The following is a 15,433-nucleotide window of genomic DNA, read 5'->3' as shown; positions in this document are numbered from 1 at the left end:
AAGTAAAGTTTACTGAGCGTTGACCTGACAGTCGTCGTCCCCAGCCCTTGTTTGCCTGATTGGGCTGAGTAGGGCTGTGTCATTTGTAGGCCTGGTAGGATATTTTATTAAACAAACACAATCGGTACTACACACATTCTAGACTAAACCAGACCCACAGATCCCAGTTACCGCAGCTCATAGTGCAGATCAATAACCTCAGCTGTCAGCTGAGCTCAACAGTCTCTGCTGGGGGTCATCTGAAGCCAAACCTCCGTGGGTCAAGATCCCAGTTACCAGACAGCGGTGGTGGAAGGCCCAGATGCTGACCTGCTTACAGTCACTTCAGATCACAATCATGCAAGGTTACTAGTTAACAGTCACCATCCCTGTTGGTCCTGAGCACACATCAGTGCCAAGAGGTCACAATCACTGGTGCACAGACCCCTCAGGTCAGTCATTCCAGGCCACAATCACAGGCACTACAACACCATCATCAGAGCTTCTGACTCTGTTCATAATCAACCCAGACTACAAACAAGAGAGGTCACATGATCTCAGGTCACAATGGGTTGCTGTCACCTCAAATCCCATTCATTGATTTATTCAACCAGTAATTATTGAGCAGACACTTACTATGTGCTTCTGGAGTCCAGGAATACTCAGTGATCAACTAGGCAAAGTTCCTGCCTTGGATGTCACAATCTGATCAGAGGGAGGGACACAGAAAGTCCATCATAATGAGGTAGGTGCTCAACCTGAGGGAGGCCACAGAAAAAGTAACTAGGGAATTAGAGAAGGCTTCAAAGGAAAGGTAATCACAATCACTCCAGATCAAAGGTCACTATGACTCCCAATTGATAACAGCCCCAAGTCACAGATATCCCACATTAGAGCCATCTCTGGTCACTGTAACTACTTCACAAACAACATGCTTTTGGCTTTTAGATGAGGGGAATTTGGGGATGGAACAAAAACTGGAACTGCCAAACTAAGGCTTTTTCAGCAAAAACTGAAGTGGTAAATAATACCAGAACTGCCAGGTCATCACTGATATGAAGCAAGACTGGTCCCATACTCTGCCTCACTGCTTCTACCCTGTCCCCTTGACTATCCCTACCTGCTTTCCCAAGTTCAAGCCAGCGATGTTCTTACAGTAGTACACAGCAGACTGAACAATTAAATCCAGCCCTGATCCACCCCATCTCATAGTCCCAGAGACCTGGGCAATCCTCCTGGTCCCAAAAGGGAGCTGGGGTGGCTCCTTTCTGCCAGCCCATCCCTGGATAAGTAACCCTGTGGTCCAAAGGACAGTTTCTGACCAACCAGCAGATACAAACTCACTATGTCAGTAATAGCCACCCTTTATTGAGCATCACGCTGAAGCAGTCATTTTTACAACCGCTCCCCCATCCTGTTTCATGGATAAAAAGAATTAAAACCTCAGTGAGATCTTGCCAGCTAATATTTTTGTGGGCCTATATATACACCAGCAAGTTAATTTTATTTGCTCTAATGCAAAGCTAGTAAGTGGTAGAGTTAGAATTTGGGCCTAGAGTTGCCTGCTCGGCTTTGTCTGGATTCATGTAGGAGATGAGTGAGAAGGTCTCTGCCACAATTTGCTACTTGAAGGAGTGACCATCCTGACGGCTGCCTGGGCAGCAAGTGAAAAATTCACAAAAATGGGAGCCATATTCCTGTAGTCTGTACCGTCCAATGCGATAGCCACTAACCACATGTAGCTATTTAAATGTATTGTTTTTATATTATTTATTATTGTATCATTTATTTTATTTTGGGGGGAGGTAATTAGGTTTATCTATTTTTAGAGGAGGTACTGGGGATTGAACCCAGGACCTCATGTATGCTAAGCATGCGCTCTACCACCTTAAGCTCTATCTACACCCTTCTCTCTCATTTCTAATACAACCTGCAAATCTATCTGCCTCGCCACCCATCTGTATCCTTACCCCGAGAAGTGCTCCCCTCCCTTACCAAAGACCAGCCAATCCCTTTCCCAGAGCTATGGGGCCCATCGTTTCTCCCCTTTTCAAGGACCTGGCTTCTACAATCTAATTTTACCCGTTAGCACACAAACGTGCTCTCCAATCCTTAAAAATAGTAACACAGCCATTCTGGAAAACAGTTTTGTCAGTTTCTTAGAAAACTGGCCATGCAACTATCAGATGACCCAAGAATTGAACTCCTGAGCATTTACCCCAGAAAAATGAAAACTCATGTTCCCATAAAAACTTGTACTTCTATGTTCCTAGCAGCTTTATTCGTAATAGCCAAAAACTAGAATCAGCCCAGATGTCCTTCAGCAGGTGAATGGTTAAATCGCTTGGTACATCCAAACTGTGGAATATAAGTTAACAATAAAAAGGACAACTATTGACTGATACACACAACAACCTGGATGAATCTCCTAGGAATTAGGCTGATTTTTAAAATGTTACATACCGTATTATTCCATTTATATAACATTTTTGAAATGACAAAAATTTTAGCAATAGAGGACAGATTAGTGGTTGCCAAGGGTTTGAGATGGGGGGTGGAAGAAGGCAGGGAGGGAGCATGTGTGATTATGAAAGGGCAGCACGGGGGAGCTGGTGGGGGCAGAACTGTTCAGCGTCTGACGTCTGACAGTGGTGGTGGAAACATGGACCTACAGAGGTGCTACATTGTACAGAACTAAACACATATAGGCACATGCTAATGGGCACAAGGAAAACCGGTATAGCCTGGATTAAGATAGATGTCTTACATGAATGTCGACAGAAAACAAACTTCTGGTTACCAGTGGGGAAAGTGGATGAGGAAGGATAAATTGGGAGTTCAAAATTTGTAGGTACTAACTACTCTATATAAAATAAATAACAAGGTCCTACTGTACAGCACAGGGAACTCTATTTAATACTTTGTAATGGCCTATAATGAAAAAGAATACGAAAAGGAATATATATGGGGGGGGAGGGTGTAGCTCAAGCGGTAGAGCGTATGCTTAGGTCCTGGATTCAATCCCTGGCACCTCCTCTAAAAATAAATAAGTAAACCAAATTACCTCCCCCTGCCAAAAAAAAGAAAAGGAATACACACACACACATACACACACATTTTATATATATATATGTAAATGAATCACTATTCTGTACACCAGAAATTAATATAACATTGTAAAAGGACTATGCTTCAATAAAAATAAATGAATAAAGGCTATATGCTGCCATGTGGCTCAGACAAATCTGCGTTGGCTATTTCCTGGCTGTATGACTTTGGACTAGTCACATGGCTACTGAGGGCCCGTCTCCTCCCCAGTGAAAAATGAGCCATGGCACTTGCCCTCCAAGACCGTGGTCGGATTAAATAAAATCGTGTATGTGAAAGCACCCAGCCCACTGTCTAGAAGATGTTCCGTAAATGTAAATTCTGTGTGAAAATCTCTCCAGAAAAGATTTGATAAAAGCTAACTTATAATGATGAAATTCATGAGTGCTCATTAATGCTCAGAAAGAAAAAGCGACAGAAAGGATTAAAAAAAAAAAAAAAGAAATCATTGACTACCTTTAGAGAATTCAGAGGAACCAACTCCTTTTCTGAAAACTGGTAAATAAAAGGAGAGAATCAAATCAAGCATCTAACTTGCCTTTCTTACATGAACTGTACTTCTGGTTAACAAAATGGTTGATGAGAGATAAAGATTTGGAAAACTGGTAAGTGTAGGACACAAGAATTCAACCTGATTTTCTTCACAAACATGCCTCAAGACAGCCAGTTAGGTAATAAATGAAGAAGGAACAATAGAACACCACCATTTTGTAAACCCTTAACGAGATCGTGATTACCAATAGCTGTTAATATTGCAAAAGAGAGACACATGAAGCTTATGTACCTCCCAAGGACAGGTGACATCACCACCTATGAGATATTCTTGAAAAAACCTTGAACCTGAATCAGAGCAAGCCTAACAACAGTTTACAGAACATAAAAGGAGACAAGGAACTTGTTGGAAGGCATCACAGGAATGCAAAATACAGTCACCAAAATCCCAAGTGTTGGAAACTTTTACAGGACAAAAATTTCTATTTCTTCAAAAGAAAAAAAATAAAGGGAGGAGAAACCTAGATTAAAACAGACTTAAGAGACTTACCCACCAAATGTACCAGTGGACCTTTTTAGATGATGACTCAAAGAAACCAACTGTTTAAAATACACACACACACACACACAAACACACCTGATGGTGCGCCCCGAGGCACTCAATGAAATTTTTTTTAATCGTGGTAGAATTCAATCAACCTTTTGTGAAGCACTAAGGCTTACAGTGTAATTGGAGAGCATGATTTCCATGTATGAAGCAACTAGGAAGAAATGCGGACGGCATGGTTTGTGCAGAGGTGTGTTGCTCAGCGGAGTGTAGAATCAGCCATAGGTTCTTTGCTAAAAACACAGTTCAAATACCACCTTTTCAAGGTGGAAACAGAGCCTGAGGCAATGAAAAAGGAGATAAAAAGAAAGGTCCTGAAATGTCCAAGTGAGAAGATCAATATACCGAGAGACTGACATTTCTTTTCTGTTGCCTCCCAGAGTTATGCCAAAGCTGCCTTTGAAAGTCATAGAAGGTTACAGAGAGACATTGCCTAAGAGGTGGAAAACTGAGCGAGCCACCCCCCCTCCTTTACTGGCTGTTGATCTCCGGCAAGACGCCGGAGGTCTCTGTGCCTCGGCGTCTCACCCAGAAGCCAAGGCTGGGAGCGGGCTCTTGTGGGCTCCTTCCCACTCTCAAGAGCTTTTAGGTTTCCGAGTGACAGCTTGTCTACTGTTGAGCGACACAGGGAGGGGCAGAAATCACTCACAGGGTCACGGGAAAACCACTGGGATTCAGGACTCATGTCACCACGTGGTGGAATCACACTGGGTGTGGCAGGAGATGGGCCTATTGTCACCTAGCCAGTGAGCTGCGTCCATCCCACTCCCGGAGTCAGGACCCAGGGGAGAGAGCGGACACTGGCTTTTGGATGCGGCAAAAGATTTGTGAGGAACCCTGCCCCCGGGCTGCCAGGGCAGGAAGTGCCTGGCGGAAGGGAAGGCGGTTGAAAGCACCAGAAATGAGAGAGCCAGTAAGGGGCAGGCCGGCCTGGGGCGTGGGGTTCCGGCTCAGGCAAAACATTATTTTAGGCCAACAGGAAAAACAAAAGCCGTGGTTCCCACCGGCTTCCCAGCCCCTGGGAACTGGGCATCGCTAGTGAGGCACGGGCCTGCGGACACTTCCACCCGCTCCCGCCCAGGCCTCCGTCCTGGGGGGAGAATGAGTCCCCGGGCGCACTGTTCCAGCTCCATTCTCCGGGTTTGCTTTCACCTCTGGAGAAAAACTTTAGGGAAAAAATGAGCCTTTCTTCCTACCCACCCCCACTGGCCGAAGTTTCTGCTTGGCCTCAGTCCCTCATATTAGGAAGCGCACCCAAGTGGGAGTGTGGACACCGGGGGCTACCACACAGTGGGGGCGGGGAAAGAGAGGTGTCAGCCCCCTGGAGTTCCACGGGGATGGAGACGAGATAGGGAGAAAGGTCGGAGAAAGGTCTCAGGAAGACCGACCTGCGGGGAACCCGACGGAGGGGCGGGCTGTGCAGTGCGAGGAGGGCGGCCGGCCGGGCGGCCAGGCGAGGGGGCCAAGGACCGGCCCGGGCCTGGGCTGGGAGCCCGCTCTCTGATCTGCCACATTGTTCAGCTATTTCCTTCCCTGGACATAGTAAGCGGGTGGAGGGGGCCGGGGATCGCAAGGCCGGGAGTGAATGGAGCAGGATGGAGCTTCCACTGGGGGAGGGGACCGCGGGTCCATTCCCATGACCAGCTGCCCTTCCGGCGGCCCCGGGACTGCGTGGGAAAAGGTCTTGGAAGTGCTGGGGACATTGTGTGTGTGTGTGTATGTGTGTATGTTTTCATTTTTGTCTGACTGCCTTGCTTGGCTTTAGTCACAGGACAAAGTCCTTTGAGAAAAAGCTACCAGTCTATGTTCCCACTGGGCTGTGTCCTGGGAGAGGCGTAAGGACCCGCCCCAACGCCTGAGAGGAGGACACGGAGGCCTGAGGTCCACCTCCCTGGAGGAATCTTGGCTTCTAGTGAGTCTAGATTGGCTGACTTCCTGGATTTATGAAGATGCTTCTGGAACCTTCTGCTAAGCTCCCAGCTTATGGACAGAGCTCTGTTACTAGCTGGATATTGGAAAGCAGGTAGGAATTGGACATGGACAGTGAAGTCAACCATTCCCAAAGCAGCTCCCTAAGAAGCCCAGACTCCTTCACAACCACTTAGACCTCAGCGCCAAGCGGCCTGCCAGGAGATGATATGGCAGGCCAGCGCTCTGCCTTCAGGCAGGACGCCTTAAAGCAGAGATCACACAGGAGCAACGCACAGGCCAAATGCATCCTGCAGACACATGCCTTGTTTGGCAAGCACGGCGCGTAAGAAAGTTTTGAGCCAATATTGAGAGATTTCACACAGAAACCCCAATTTCTAGTCTTTTGAAAAACCAGGCAATATGACTAACACTGATGCCACATTCTCCCAAGACAGCAATAGCCACTGACCCCCTGATAAAGCCGAAACTCCTCAGCCTAGGGGTGTCTCTGGAAGAGAGCTGCAGCATGTGCACGTGAATCCATGGAAACACATCTGAGGGAGTCAACACCAAACTGGAAACCAGGGTCACCTCTGGGGAGGTGGGGAGGGGACCAGAAATGGAGGAAATGGTCCCAAGCGCATCCATAAAGTTTTACTTTTGTACAAGGAGATTATAATCATATGTAACTTGCATCATTAAAATTAACAAGAAGCAGAAATGCCTTAGCCTCATAACTGTTAGTTTGACCTCAGCTTACCTTTCCAGTTTGTCTCCGATGACTCTCCTCCATGAACTGGTCCCTCCCAGTTCCCTGTACACGCCCTCTTTCTGCTTATCTTTTCTCTCTTCTCCCCACCCACAGTGCCTCTCTCCTCCTCCTCCTCTGCCAAGCCAAATCCAGCCCATCCCCAAGGAAGTAAGTCTCTCAATAATCTAGCTCACGCACACTCTAAACAAAATTTTAAATTATGTACCCCTCAATAAAGATGGTTTTTTTAAACTATGTGTTCTCTTGAAATTTTTAAATTAAAAAAAATTTTTTTTCTCGAACCAGGTTTAGTCGCAAAGAATGTGATTTGCAGTATCCTGGAAATACTGACATTTTAAAATACAACTGACGTGAAATGTATCCAGTGATTTGATTCCCATCATCAACCATTCGCAAAATACATAAACAAGCTCCCCTTTAACAGAGGAAAATTGACATCATCTGCTTTTCCCCCTTGAACTCCTATTTTTCTCCACTTCCCCCACATAACGCTATCCTATTGTCATGTGTAGTTTATGCTTGAAAATCTCTTACTGGTCATCAAACCATAGTTTTCTGCCATAAAATATATATAAAGTATATATATATATATATATATATATAAATTAAAACTGTAATAAATGAATAAACTGTGGTGTGTGTATATTTATATATATACATACATACACACATACAATGCCATATTTTTCAGCCATAAAAAAGAGTGAAGTTCTGATACATGTCACAGACTTTATTATAACTAGATGAATCTTGAAAACATTACGTTAAGTGTAAGGAGTCAGGCACTGAAGGTCACATTATCGAATGAGTCCATCTATAGGAAATGTCCAGAATAGAGAAGTCCACAGAGACGGAGCACAGATTGTTGGTTGCGAGGAGCTGAGCAGAAGAAGGAATGGGGGTGACTGCTTAGTGGATATAAGGTTCTGTTTTGGACGGAAAGGCTTTGAACAAACAGAGGTGATGCTGTGAATATACTAAACTGTGAATATACTAAATGCCACTGAATTGTTTACTTTAAAATGGCTGATTTTAGTTTATGTGACTTTTACCTCAACAAATTATTTTTTAAAGCTTAAAAAAATTAAATGCATATTCTTTTCTTTCTTTCTTTTTGTGACCATAGGCTCTAGAGTTTAACATTTCCTTCCGGATCGACTTACCATTACAACAACACATACTGCAAATATTGATAGGGAATTGTTAAACATTGAAGTAAAATTGTATAGTAAATGCAACTTGTATTGAGATAGATGCTGGACTGAGATAATGACCAGCATCGATTTTATCTTCACATTTCATTTTTATAGATGCTAATGCTGAAATCTTGTTCACACAAGAAAGTACATGGGAATGGGAGAAATGCTGGCAGAGCTGCGCAATGCCACCCAATCTTTCAGCAGGTGACAACTGAATTTGTTTTACCTCCTTCAACTGTTGAAAGCAAAATACTGGGAAATCTTTGATTTGCAGGATTCATTACCCAGTCATTTTGAGTATTCATTTTCTCAATATTGAAATCACCATTTTATTTTATTATGGAGGTACTGGGGATTGAACCTAGGACCTCATGCATGCTAAGCACGTGCTCTACCACTGAGCTATATCCCACCCCCTGAAATCACTATTTTAAATCGTTTCTTGTTTTGGAGGCTCAGAGATGTTTACACACTGAGGCAACATACCAAAGTAAGATTTAGGATGAGTGAGAGATAAGCCCGTTAGATAGTGTAGGCTAAATTATGCTGTAGTAACAAGCAATCTCCAGATCTGGGTCCCTTAAACCCACACAAGTTCTTTTCTCCTCCACCCCATCCCCCAACTCACGATACACGTCCATCACAGGTTGGTTGGAGGTTCTGATCCGCACCATCCTCACTCAGGGATCCAGACTCCACCATCTGAAATGCCATCCATTGGTCAGCACAGCAGAGGGAAGGTAAGAAGGCGAGTCACGCACTGGCTCTTAAATGCTTCCACCCAGAAGAGACACACTTTGCTCCTATTTCATTGGCCGAAGCAAGTCACACGGCCACACCTAACATCTAGAAGTTGGGAAAGGACTGAAGGAGGAGAATGGGGAAAATGGGTGAACAGCACCCATGATCACCACACCTGCCTTCTGTGAAGAAGTTGTTTTCAGGAAGGTGGAGAGGCACTCTCAGGCATGGATGGAATCGTACTTCTTGACGATGTGTTCTGGAAGTGCGGTCCCTTCAACACAACCCTGCCACTTACCCTTGGTATCTCCAGGGAGACACGTGCCCAAGTGTGAAGACCACTGCTGCCTTTGGCAAGCCTTTCACCTTTCACCTTTCACCTTTCAGGCCCTGGGGCCTCTCCCTGAGCGCCTGCTGCCATTACTGCCTGTACTGCCAGCAACTGGGAGTTAGTCACCTTTTTCTATGTGTGTATCATGTTTTCCTAACAAGCTGTAGTCTCTTTGAGGATGAGAACCATATTGTCAAGTTTTTATAACCCTCACATCACCTAACAAGGACGGTCAGAAAACATAGGAGTTCTGCTCGATGGCTGCGTTGCTCACTTTTCCCTGTGTGCTTCAATCTCTTCTGTGAAATTGGAATTACGAGACTTGCCCTTATCATCCTACAATCAAGATGATCGAAAAGCCCCTCCCACTCTCCTTTATTCAACAGGGATCTGCATCTCGACACTGCAGCTCTGAAAAGCTGTATAAGATGACGAGCCATTGAAGGCTCTTGGAAAGGTCTGTGGGAAGCGGGCTTAGGCAGATCAGTCTGGCATCAGTGATCGCCGGGTGGTGGGGGGCATGGGAAACAGTTTGGGGCTGGGGGAGCTAAGGGCAGGAGGTCCAGGTAGAAAGTTTCTCCAGTGATACAGAGGTGAGGTAATAGCACCCACTGGGAGGTGAGGTGGGGAATGGCAAGACACTGCACTCACGGGGAACTGACCCCAGATGCCTTCTCGAACCCCCAGACCTGAACTCAAGATGGATCTGCAACCTTGGCAGAGTCATCACAATCCTCACGCCTCTGCCAGCCAAAACCAATGGTTTCCTGCGCCCTGCCCCCTGGTGGCCTTTGGAGGCATTGCTGATACAGTGTCTCAGGGAAGCTGCATTCTGGTTCCTTATGGGGAGATCCGGGATTGATGTGGAGGGAGAGATGGCCAAAGTTGCTTCTGCAGAAAAAGAAAGGAAAAAGAAGGGGAGAGGAGGAGGCCATATGGATTGGGGGTAACTGGGCTCTTGGGGGCAGTTTGTGTCCCCAGACTCACTGCACAAAGTGAAAACTAGAAGGACTCTCTGAATTGCAAACAGACAGCACATGGATTGTGGTTTAGCCCCTGCAACAGTTTTAAATATTTTTGGTCAGTTGTCAACATCCAGAATTAAGAATTTCCACATTAAAATCTTAACGTCCGGTTTCTCTTGAAATATCAAGCCAGTGGGGCCCCAATCCTGCTGAGCAGGTGACCGGGGCTAAGGAGAAACCACAGCCCCTTTCAGTGGGGCACGAGCTCTCCTGCCACCCAGGCACCCAGGCTGCCTCCCTCAGTCCCATCGCCCCCTGCTGGGAGAATACAACTCCTAACTAAGGTGGGTAGGTCATGGCGGAGAACAAGGTCAAAAAACATCAGGACAGGGGCCAACCAGTCATCCAGTATTTGACCCTCCTTCGGAACAGCCCCACTAAGCATCGTCCAGCAAGCATATGCTTGAAGACCTTCTGGGACAAGAAAGTCATTGCCCATTAAGGCGGCTCACAGCACCTTCAGATAGCTCTGACCGCTTTCACAGGGTGGGAACCTCTGTGGAGGCTTCATTCCCATGAGGACACTTGGGAGGCCCCAAGGAGGTCTAGCCCTGCCATCCCCGGGGGTAAAAGGTCTCCCAGGTATGAGAAAAGCTCTGAAAATATCAACTGTGGTTATTAAACCCTGTGCCATTCCTGGCTTATTACTATGGACATATTGGGAGTTTAATCAGTGAGATGGAAAGGGATGCAGGTAACTGGATAATCTATGAAACTGAGTCAGGACACCTGCATAATGGATGAACTTGGGCACATCTCTTTGCCTCTTTGGGCCGAGGCTTCTCCATCTGTGAACTGAGGTTGGTGAATCCCATTTCTTGGGACCTAATATTCACTTTCACATCCCCAGTGCCAGGGCAGGGACCGGCTATGTAGAATATAAACTGTGAAGGAACCCCGTAGGTGCTCCGTCCATGTCTGTGAGTGACTGCCGACTCAGCCTCTGAGAGCACTGGTCAGAACAGAGGCGCCCAGACAGCCCAGAACAAATGGACCCTGGAGAACTCTTTCAGGCAGAGTTCCTCCTGGAAGATCAAAAAGGGAAAATATCTGTGTGAGGCGTGTGAGCATTTTTGACCACAAGAGGGTGCCCCAGCCTCATTCCTCCCACCCGGCACCTGGGAAGAGAGATGCTCTATCAGAGGCCAAATGGATATAGTGCTGTCTTCTGGGAGCAGAAACCTCACCTTGGGTACCACTGGCCAAGAAGAGCTGCCTGAGATATAAACACAGATGGACACGAGACAAAGGAGCAATGGAGGATGCAGGGGACGCAGGACCAGGAAGGGGCCAAAGCGAGATAAAGGGACTTGCTGGGGTCATAGAGAATGCCTAGACCTGGGGTGAGGTCATGCCGAGTTCCCCCTCAAAGATGAATGTGATGCTCAGTCTCATAGGAAAAAAAAAAATCTCTCCTTGTGAGTATTTCAGAGCCCACACAGTGGTCAGTACATGTCCGGACTTGAATGCACAGGGAAGGGGCCAGAAGCCAGACTGAGGTGGGTCCTATACACCTGACTCTGGCCATCAGCCCATACGCCCAAGAGAACCATGAAAGAAAGTTCTTTGAAACTATGAAAGTCTATTTTGGCAGGGGGAGGATATAGCTCAGCGGTAGATCACATGCTTAGCATGCATGAGGTCATGGGTTCGATCCCCAGTACCTCCATTAAATTTCTAATAATAATAATAAGTAAACCTAATTACCTACCCCCCCAAAATAGTAATACTTTGGCTTCTGGTGGTTATAGGCAAGAGAGATTTAAATACATATGTCCATAGGAAGTATATGCAAAGAAATACTTGGGAGCATGGTTTTTTGGGAAAATCCTAGTGGAGATCATTGCTCTGGGGGCTGTCGTTCCCTCCTTGTCCCCCTTTTATGGTGCTTCTCCCTCCATCTCTTCTGAGACCCAAGCCAGTTTCCAGGAGGCACACTCTGCTGGTTCCAGGAATAAGAACCCGGGTCTGGAGAGAGAAACAGGCATAGCTGAGAAGCCTCTGTTTTGAGAGCTCACCTTCAGCAGGGGCTGGACTCTGAGTGTCCTGCTCTGGAAGCTGTGGGGTCGCCTCAGGGTGAGAATGAGGCCTCTCCCTCCATGCCCGCCTCTTAAGCCACCCACATAGCTGGCCCAAGAAGCGAAGCACAGAACTGCAACAACACAGGCCCACAGTAGGGTCTGGACTCCTGCGGGGAGGAGGCAATAGGGCAGCATCCAGGGGGAAAAGGAGAAACAGCCACTTGGAACCACTAATTCTTAAGTCTTCCCCATCCTGGTAACCTCTCACTTTAGTAGCTCCACAGCCCAGCCCCCCAGACCCCAGGCCGTGCCCCTGGGAACAACGACTATGCCTTGTCCTTCACCTTGGCACCAAACACAGGCTCCAGAGAGCAGATACCCAGCAAGCGTTTGCCAGGAGGAAGGAAGACTGAGGAGAGGACAAATGGGCAGACACCAAGGGGCTTCCCGGGGCGACGGGGACCCAGAGCTCAGGGCCTTGGCTTGGCTCCTTATTGCCAAACAGGACTTCAGCAGCTCTCCAAACCTGAACCTCCTGCCCACGAAATGGAGGTGGCTGGTCCCCAGACCATGTCCCAGGGCAACCCAGAGAATCAGAGATGGGAGGGCTTGTGGCTAAGGCTGCAGACTGAGGTCCCTCCTAGCCCCGGGATGTTACTGAAAACAACAAACTCAAATAATTCATTGTGAGCAGTAAAAACTAGTCATTTGGGCAACACTGCCAAGAAGCAGCCGCTCACAGACTCTAAGGAGATAATCAGATAGGAGTTGATGTTGGCACATGAATAATCCTGCTCTGGCCAGACTGGGAAACAAGTCCACCTTAAGCGCTTTCTGAGTTCTGCTCACCCCTGTGCAGGTCCTGTTACCCCTCCCACATACCCACGTGGTAGTAGCCTTTGTTTTGTTTTGTTTTGTTTTGTTTTGTTTTGTTTTGTTTTGTTTTTTGCTTGTTTGTTTAGTCTATTTCTTAGCTAGGTTACTGGAGAGGTTTGGGTAACACTGGCCCTTCTTCCTGCCCAAGCGGGGCTCCTCTAGTCCCCGTGAGGCTCTCCCAGAGGCCTCCAGGAGCCCTGGCCTTCATGGGACTCTGAGGCCCAGAGTCCCTGAGAATCACTTAACTCTGGATGGGAATACCAGCAAGCCAGGGTCTTGCCATTTGCTTTCTGTGGGACCTCTTTAACTTTGGTTTCCATAGCTGCAAAAAGTAGATAATAGCGCCTTTCTTGTTTATCTCATAGGGTTTTTGAGGATCACCAGAGATGGCATATATGAATGTGTTTTGTAAACTATCAAGCAGTGTATGAAGGTGTTACTGTTACTGCTGCTACTGTCGGCAGAACTCTGGAATCCTCAGTGGTTTAATCGAAAGGCTAGAGTTAGATCTGAAGCTGCTGAGAGCGAGTTCCACAGGGGCTTGTAGGCACGCCCTGCCCTCTGTCCCCTCCCCCTCTCCTCAGGTAGGGAAGGGGCTGAACACCTTTTGAGGACTAGCACCCCATTGGAAAAATAATCAGGGAGGGCGTAAATTAGAACCAACTCAATTTCATTTCTTGTTAAGGATGAAAGAACTAGGAAACTGTGTTCTTTAAGAAATAACTTTAGCCAACATTTACTGAGTACCTCCTCGGTGTGTGGTGTGATCCTGTGTTCTCATTAACCCGCACAACTGCCCTTAAGAAAAGGGCAAAGGTTCATAAAGAAGTAGATACACATTCCAAGGAGGAAAGATGGGCCTTCATGGAATGATGGAGCCACTCCTCAGCTCTTATTAGACTCTCCTAAATTGTGTTGGATTTTTTCTACCATGAGGAGAAATGGATACACTGTCTTGGTTCCTGCATGCCCAGATGGGTCTTGCAGGTCCAATGACCCTGCTCCCTAGGTTAAAAGGCCAGAGAGACTGCATGGGGCTGGGCTGAAGCTAGACAAGTCCAGAGGGCTTCTCTGTGCCCCTTAATCAGGGAGCAGCACCCAGGAACCCAGGGAAAGATCAGGCCAGAGTGTCGCAGGCAGGAAACCTGAGCTCTAGTCCTGGAGCTGTGGGAAGAGGCCCCCAGCCCGCGGCCACCCTGAGTCTGCTGCCCGTCTGCCTGTGTGCCCGTGTGTGTCTTTGTGGTTCCAGAACGGCCACATTGGGTGGTGAAGGCAATGGACTGGGAGCAGGAGACACACCGGGAGCAGGAGTGCACATTGGCCATGGTCTTCGTGACCCTAGAGCAAAGCACTTAACCTCTCTGAGCTTCAACTTCTGCAGTGGGAGAGGGGACTGGTTGAGAGGCTACGTGCCAACATTCTGATTCTGGTGGGCAAGAGCCCTACGGGGTGGTTTGCTCTAAGGTCATGAAGACCACGGCCAAGGGGCACCTGACCTTACTCAGTGACCTCCCTTCAAACTCCCAACCCAACCAGAAGCCATTCTGGCTTCTGAACCAGAAGAGGGCAAGGGAGCCCGTCGGTGTTGTCCACACGGAGCAGAGGGCGTGGGTGGGCAGGGTGACGAGCAAGGAGGCGGGAAAAACAGGAACCTCTCTCCCCTCACAAGGGGGGTCCTCAGCTCCTCCAGCCCCTCCTCTGTTTCTGAGGGAGCAGGGCCTGCTCTCCCAGAGGGGGTCCCCCTGTCCGTCCACCCGGTGGAGGCCTTGCTGGATGGACAGAGGCAGCGTAGGCTGCAGCTGGGTGGAGAGGTTTTTGCTCCCTCCTCCCGATACTTTGCAGGAAAGTATTTCTTACCCCATTTTTACTTCTCTTTTCCAGGGTCCCCTTCTGGCACTTTCCCTAATCCTGCTGTGAGGGGCTTTGCCCCATTTCTCAGGGATATCTGCATTCTGAGAGAGCTCCTAGAGACCAAAAGGCTTGACTCCAGACCTCAGCAAAGGGGGCGAAGCAGGGAGTGACAGGCAGGGCAGGGTGAAAAGGGTGAGGGGCAAGGGAGCCTGGTCCCTCCTGAGACCACTGGGCCCCAGAGAGCCTGAGCCCTTGCCAGCACCGAGTCCCACGGGAGCTCTGGGAACCTGCTCACCTGGGAATGCTCCACAGTAAGTCACATGCCTAAAAGTGCTGACCAGGCAGCCGCACTCAAGAATGGCCCGGTTAGGGTGATAAGCATCATTCCCCGTCCTGGGAATTACAGAGCCGGCTGCAGGCCAGGGCGCACGGTGCAGCCTGGGCCCCCCCGGGGCCTCAGCAAGCATCCACTCAGCACCAGCCTCAGCTGCGTGTGAACCTGCGTGTGAAGCAGGACGGG

General features: G+C 47.9%; 2 long non-coding RNA genes across 2 annotated transcripts; both read left to right on the top strand.

Moving 5' to 3' along the window:
• Positions 1–559: 559 nt before the first annotated feature.
• On the top strand, positions 560–15,217 carry LOC140696763 (uncharacterized). Its single transcript, XR_012073246.1, has 3 exons — positions 560–724; positions 8,715–8,808; positions 14,944–15,217. It is a non-coding gene; the product is annotated as an uncharacterized lncRNA (long non-coding RNA).
• Positions 4,959–7,100, top strand: LOC140696762 (uncharacterized). The gene is made up of 2 exons (XR_012073245.1): positions 4,959–5,013; positions 5,952–7,100. It is a non-coding gene; the product is annotated as an uncharacterized lncRNA (long non-coding RNA).
• Positions 15,218–15,433: the final 216 nt, after the last annotated feature.

The sequence above is a fragment of the Vicugna pacos genome, chromosome 6 (genome assembly GCF_048564905.1).
Source record: "Vicugna pacos chromosome 6, VicPac4, whole genome shotgun sequence".
Lineage (NCBI taxonomy): Eukaryota > Metazoa > Chordata > Mammalia > Artiodactyla > Camelidae > Vicugna > Vicugna pacos.
Note: the sequence above shows the minus strand (reverse complement) of the source record. Positions and strands in the feature narration are given on the sequence as shown.